This window comes from Rattus norvegicus, chromosome 10, assembly GCF_036323735.1.
Source record: "Rattus norvegicus strain BN/NHsdMcwi chromosome 10, GRCr8, whole genome shotgun sequence".
NCBI classification, from domain to species: domain Eukaryota; kingdom Metazoa; phylum Chordata; class Mammalia; order Rodentia; family Muridae; genus Rattus; species Rattus norvegicus.
The window spans coordinates 16,445,758-16,452,856 of NC_086028.1; the positions used below are offsets into that span (position 1 = coordinate 16,445,758).

Below are 7,099 nucleotides of genomic sequence, written 5' to 3' on the forward strand. Positions count from 1 at the left end.
CAGCTGTGCTATTGAGAGGAATGGAACCTTCGACAGGTGGGACAATGTGTGTCACTGGGGCCATGACCTTACATGTCACTGTGGGATCTCCATCCCTTTTCTGCTCTTGTTGTTTGCTGCCCAGCAACAAGGGCGAGTGGTTTGTCTCTACTGTACACTTCCGTCGCGATGTCTTATCTGACTCCCAAATGGTGGCGCCCACTGGATCATGGACTCCAGTCTGACTCCAAAGGCAAGTCGAAATAACCCTTTTTCTCTATAGAGTTGGTTGTCTAAAGTATTTTATTACAATACAGGAAGACTTGCTGACATTGACATGTATACCTAATCCTCATCTACACCAGCATCTTCATCTGTCTTTAAATCATAACGCAAAATTCACATCTTATGAAGAAATCCAAGCCAAGATTTTCTTTCTGCCTCTGTCTGCCTAAGAAATCCTACAAGGAAAGCAGTATATTTGAAGAGACAGAAACCCAGGGTCATACAGCTACCATCCCTGTTGGGAGTCCAGATTCCTGACTGTGCTAGGTGGCTGTGAATGTTAGTTTTAGCTGTCAACTCAACACACTCTAGACTGAGCTGGGAGACAGCTCTTTGGCCATGTCTAGGGGGACATTTCTTGACTACATCACTTGAGACAGAAAGACCTGCCCACAGTGGGCGGCACCTTTCCCTAGGAAGGGGGGACTCTTAACTGTAGGAGAATGAAGAAAACGAGCTAGTCACTAGTGTTTGTTTTCTCTCTGTTCTTGTGACATCTCCACAACATGAGCTGTAACCCGGCAGCGTAAGTTAAACAAACCCTTTCTCCCTTAAGTTGCTTTTGTGAATCCACTTTATCAAAGCAACAGAAGAAACTCAGGCAGTTGTCCAAACAGTTGGAATTTCACGTATTAACTATAGAGAGGAGTCCAAGAATATTAGAGAGAGTTGGATCTTCAAGATTTTCTCGCCCAGAATCCACCAGAAATTGTGCCACTTTTCCTTCAGCCCCCTGGGCAGACATTGTTAATCGATCACAGAACTGTCTTCCCACTAAATTTCCTGTGTCCTTGGTTTTTCACAAAATCTCAGCTACACAACTGAAGTGGCTCAGCATCCCAGAGAAAGCTCGCTCCCATCAACTTTGCAATGGTGGTTTAAATCTGAGAGGAGTGCTTGTTTTTGTTTGTTTTCAATTACAGAGCATGCCACCAGGACTGGACACCTGTTGTTGTAAAATATAAAAAATTAAAAAAAAAAAGTACTGTTGTCTTTTATCCCACTAGGATTGGCACCTCAGTGCCCCAAGATATCTTGCCAGAAGCACACATTCCAATTCCATGGCGGCCCAGACCAGCTGCCCCACACTCCCTTACCCTTAAATCTGCACATGAAAGAACACACACAACACAATAACCTTTGACCCAATTGGTAAGATATAATTGCCCACCTAAACATACAAAGCCCAGTACCATTCATCCCTTAAAAAACATTAATAACAACTTGTAAATACATAGAGTGGAATCTTAACATCACCTGCCATGGCTTCTCACCCTCTCCCTCCTGTCTGTTCCCCTTTCTGTTCTCCTCCTCTTCCTTCAAACTTCTCTCCCACCCATCCTTCCTTCTCCTCCAATGGCAGGCCTCCTTCTATCCTGTACCTGCCCCTCACCTGTATTTTATAAATCCAATGGGGAGAAGGTTCTAGTGAAGTCACCTGAGTCCTGAGCATGTGACAAGGCAGCTGTCCTTGGGGCAGTGGAATTATCATCAAAATACAGATAACTCCAGGGCAAACCACAACAGACACCCACCAGGCTTGCGTTCAGATATGGTCAGACATTAAACTGGCAGGATCTCAGCCATCATTTTCAATATTAAATCAGATCAGACGTTATTAGTCTATGACCTTTCATTACTGCTGACTATTTTGGAAGATTGTGATCTTTTAAGCCAAAATCAATAAGATGGGGGGTGCGGGGGGGTGGGCAGGAATTATGTGAATACCAGCTGTCAGCAAGGTGCCAAATGGAGTCAAGTAGAGTCAGGAGAGCAAGAAACAACCCCTGCCTTTGGGACCAAGAGATAATTGTGAAAAATTGAAATGGAGGAGCAGCCCACGTGGCGGGAGGTGAGGACGGAGACAGCAAAACTTCAAAGCCAGAAAGGGCAGAAGGCCTTGGTGCCCTCTCCAAGAACCCCATATCTATATCCACAAACAGAACCCAAAAACCTCAGGTGAGGCAACCCCAGCCCCAGCCTCAAAACCGAATCCTGATTGTGTAAGCCAAACGTGTAATCTCGTCTCTTCACATCGGAAGAAAAAAAGGCACAAGGCCTGACAGTCCTCCTGTGGAACTCTAGGTAGTTCACTCACTTGCGAAAAGGAAAGGCACCAAATAAGCCATTGTGCTCTCACGTGACCAGAAGCATCCAGACTGCTGTGGAAAGTGACCTCTCTCCTCCCTCCCAGACATGGAAGGGAGCTAGGAAAAGCTCCCAGAATTCTCCAACTCTTAGGTGCCACTCTGACTCTTTGTGTTGTGTGGGAACAGAACCAGACCCTCACACAGAGGCTGCTACACCCACCAAAATATATGCCTGGTATCTGAGCCCTAACTGTAGCAAAGCATTGTTTCCTTTAATGGGAATGTGTCCCAGGGGCTGGAAAAGAAAACATATCCTAACTCTTCTTCCCAAGAACATGGCCGTGTGTCATTATGGGAGAACGGGTGTTAAGAATAGATATCTAATATAGGAGTTTAACTGGGGGGATTGGGAGAGGAGTGGGGAGAAGGGAGTAGGAGAGAGTGCTGAGAGCAAGCCCCTCTATGATGCAGGGCTGCAAGACCAGAGTGAGGGGCAAGGAAGGGATGTGAGGTGGAAGTACCCAGGGCCTCCATGTTGTCTCTGTGGGATCCATCCTTCAGCTAAAGTCTGTCAGCAGTAAGGGCAGGATGTCTCCCGGGATGGCCGAACAGTGCAGGTGCCCTGTGCACTCTCAGGTTAAGAGCAGCACAGGAGAGGTGAGGCCTCTCTGCAGGGACCACAGGACCAGTCACTTTCTCTTGCTGTGAGCAAAATTCTTTGCTTTGGAACCCCCAGAGTCAACTGGAAAACCATGTTCCGGGCCGGGCAGGAAGGCCTGGCAGGGGAATCAAAGGTTGTTACTACCCTGCCCTGCTCCACTGGACACAGCTTCAGCAAAGCCAACTCAGCCTATCATACTGCACCAGGGAAAGACGCTCTTTCGAACAACTGGAATGAGAAGAAAGAGACAGTTACCATGACGTCATTTAGGTGGTACTAAACATTCTGACACAAGAAAATCTGAGCCCACAAGGCATAGGGCTCCAAGAGCCACCTATGTCTGGATATGGGAGCGTTATACAAGTCACCAGGTCTGTATTTGGAGCAATATGGCACCCTTTTACCTGGTTTCCACAAACCAGGAAGGACCCAGTTGGCCTGTGTTACTCTGCAGAATCCTATAGCTTAGACCAGCGGGTAATGGGCTGACTTATCCCCGCCTGCCAGCATAGAACTGCGTCAGGAGCCAGGAGACAGACTCCCATTCTTTTCTTTCTCTGCCTCATCAGCATGTCCTGACATAATGTGGTAGGCAGAATGCCAGGGACACAGAGCACGCCAGGCACAGTTCTTCATCCCTTACAGATCCCCTTCACCCTCACAACCTCCCTATGGGCTGGACATGCCTCAGTTTTACAGAAACCAAAGAGGCTTAACCAGCTTCATGCCCTAAGCTCAGGGTGACCACTCCACTAGCCAGGACCAGGGTGGGCAGAATGGGAGTCTTCTCCGATGAGAACAGAGACCTCGCTGGTCACATGGCCACCGACCCGGTTACAAGGACGGCTGAGAAATGGCAGCTGTATGGCCATATACAGTGTAGCTGGCTGAGCTGCTACTTGCCTGGGGTGAGGCTCGCCCAGTCTGTGTGATGGTTTGCGTTACTCTTCAAGGATGCACCATGTCATGACCTGTGCCAGCACTGCTGTCACTCAAGACTCAGTTTACCTTCACTGAGATGCTCTTACTTCTCCATGTGGCTAGGAGAGCCCCTCCCACACGTGGGTCTTCCTCTGTTCCAGCTCTTACCTTGTATAGGATGCCTCCCTGGTCCCAATACGTGCTTATAGGCATAGTTTGTTTGGCCCATACGGTATTGGAAAGGAAAAAGGAGGCACAAACTTTCAACTGTGGGCCGAGGAGATAATGTAATCTGCAACACATCTGCCTTACAAGCGTGCGTGTTGAATTCCCAGAATCCAAGCTAAAAAGGCCAGGCATGGTGATGTTCAGTCCCAGAACTGGAACGACAAACAGATTGTTGGGGTTCTCTGGCCAGCCTGGTTGAAAGAGCAAGCTGCAGACTAGTGAGAGAGCATGTCTCAAAAAAAAAAATGCAGATGGGAGTCTGCAAGGTGGCCTTAGCTAAATGTCCTTGCTGTCCAGGCCAGACATTCTGGGTTTGATCCCAGAGTCCATGTAAATGTGGAAGGAGAGAACCGGCTCCACAAACCTACCCTTATATCTTCACGTGCACGGCACAGCATGAATGCCCAACATGTATCCACATATTAATAATAAATTTAAATTTTTTAGCCAGGTTCTAGTGGCACACACATTTAATCCCAGCACTTGAGAGGCAGAAGCAGTCGGATCTCTTGAGTTCCAAGCCAGCCTGGTCTACAGAGTGAGTTCTAGGACAGCCAGGGCTACACAGAGAAATCACAAAAAAAAAAAATTGTAAAGGCGAATGGTATTTGAGGAATGACACCTAGAGCTGACCTCTGCTCTCCGTGAACACTCACACACTTGTGCGAACGTACTCCTCATGTGCACCTCCACACACATGCACATGCACACGCGCACACACACACCAGATATATGGCTCTACTTAAAAACCTAAATAAACCCCAGAGTCATTCAGACGTAGTGACAATCAACTGAGGCTAAGCAGCTTATCAATCCCTGAACAGCATTCGCACTTGGTTCCCATGGGATCCGCCATCCCCTAGCATCTCCCACCCCATCCACTTCATGTTTCTGCTCTTTTCCTGGTCCCTCCAGGGAGTCCGATAGCTTCTCTCTGGATGAAGGAAGCGACTGAAGATCAGTGCTGGCCAGAGGGGGAACTGGTCTCCAGGGAGATAATCCACTCAGTTGTGACACGTGACAGAGCATTTTACACAACCTGAGAAGAGACAGAGATGGGTCATAATAGGTGGGACCCCCTTGTCCAGGACTTCATACCTCTCACCCTCTGTTTAATCCTCAGCTTCTTGTCAAGACCCTAAAGGTGGACTCGGTAGGGGCCGGTCACTGTCCCTCTTCTGAAGTGACCGCACATCAGAATACACTTTTTTCTGCATGTTCACTATTACCTGTCTGTTTGACCTTGGGCCTGTAGAGGACGAGTGGCTGAGCCAGGATGTTAGGGATACCAGGGCCCAGGCTCTGACTCTGACAACTCTGGTAGCAGCCAGGCTTCTGGGGGCTGGAAGAAATTATTCAGACAAACGTCAGGCAGAAGAATCCCCCTAAGGAAGTATGGAAGCCACTTGGATGCTCACAAAAGGGCCCCAGGTGGAAGGCAGCTGATATCGAGAGACGACTACAGGTGATAGCTTGGCATCCGAGATATTAGGAGAACTTTGAGGTGAAGCTTGGGACCCTTACCTGCCTAAGACTCACTTCGTTGTGGAAAAGGCATTGAGGAAATATAACAGGACCTAACAGGCCTGGTTCATCTGGGGCCATGGAGTTGAGGCTCCCATTTCAGGTGCTGATTTCCTGAGCCACAGCGTGGACAGGCTGCCCCGGTCTTATCTCGTGCTGTGGGAAACAAGGCAGTGACTGTTTTCTGTGATTTCTGCATAGGATACAGTCCCATCCACCCTCCTAGATGAGGCCACTGGGTAGCCCCTTGCCTTTCCTGGCTCTGGCTAGAGGATAATGACGCTGATTGCTTTCTGACACAGGGATAGGCCTTCCTTGCTGTCACAGATAGGGGAAGAGTGAAAGAAAGATCTTCTAAAATTCCTACACATCCTCTGCTTCAAGTGGGGCGGAAGGGGGTGGAGGAGGAGGGGAATGGAATGGGGCGCCTGACAGCCTCGGGAACCGGGCCAAGAAGAGCAATGGGCCAGAGACTGGCATTTGTCTAGTGACCTCTTATGGTATTGCTGAATCATGGGGCCTTTTGTAATACAGAACTGGGAGGGACCCATTCTCAGAAACCCTCCGTCCCTCTCTGCCCAAGCCCTGGGCATTTGCTTTCCGCTGACATCCAACTGATGTCATCATTTCGATTTCGTAAACAGGCTGCTTCCAGGCCAAGGTGATGATGACCCCTGAGAGCACAAGCTGCCTCAGCGGACTCTTTCATGGGGTGAGGGTTCTCATTTCCCACTGCCGCCCCTCTGATTAGTGCTGACAGTAAGGGATGAGGCAGGGCAGACAGCTGGACAGAGAGAGGGAGCTCAGACCAGAATAACAGAGCTGCCCAGGGAGCTACGGGAGGCACCCCCGGCTATTAATAGACCTGTGCACTGGAGCTGTGCTGCTGCCATTTCTGATACCCACTAAGGATCTCCAGTGAGAAGCAACTTGGGGGGCTCTGACATTTGAATGCCACCCACTGTTTGCTTGTGCAAGGTGAGGGCCGTGCCAGGGCTCAAGTCTGTGCCATAGTGCAAACCAGTCCTGGGTGGTTCTGTCACCAGATTTATTAGGGTCAGAGCCTGGATCCTAACATGCTGGTCTCAGCCACTCGTCCTCAAGAAGCCAATTAAACAGGTCAGATTGAAAGGCAGAGAAAAAAGATATATCCAGTGTTGGAGGAGAAACAAAGAGGCCCACGGATCCCTCCATCCCTGAGTCTGTCACTGGGGTCCTGACGTGGGGTTGTGGTTGAAATGGAGGCAAAAGGGATCCATACTTCAGTAGTCCTGGTCAAGAGAGAGTCTGCCAGTCATGGTCCATCATTGCCTCTTCTCTGGTCTTTCAAAACCATCTGACAAATATTTAGGACTGTGTGAACTCTCTCTCTGAAAGCCGAACTCCCCCTCTGGCATGCACCGTGCTCTCT

General features: G+C 49.1%; 1 long non-coding RNA gene across 1 annotated transcript; it reads right to left on the reverse strand.

Moving 5' to 3' along the window:
- Nucleotides 1-264: 264 nt before the first annotated feature.
- On the reverse strand, nucleotides 265-6,250 carry LOC134480658 (uncharacterized). Its single transcript, XR_010055309.1, has 3 exons — nucleotides 5,689-6,250; nucleotides 5,394-5,506; nucleotides 265-5,203 (listed from the first exon to the last, which is right to left on the reverse strand). It is a non-coding gene; the product is annotated as an uncharacterized LOC134480658 (long non-coding RNA).
- Nucleotides 6,251-7,099: the final 849 nt, after the last annotated feature.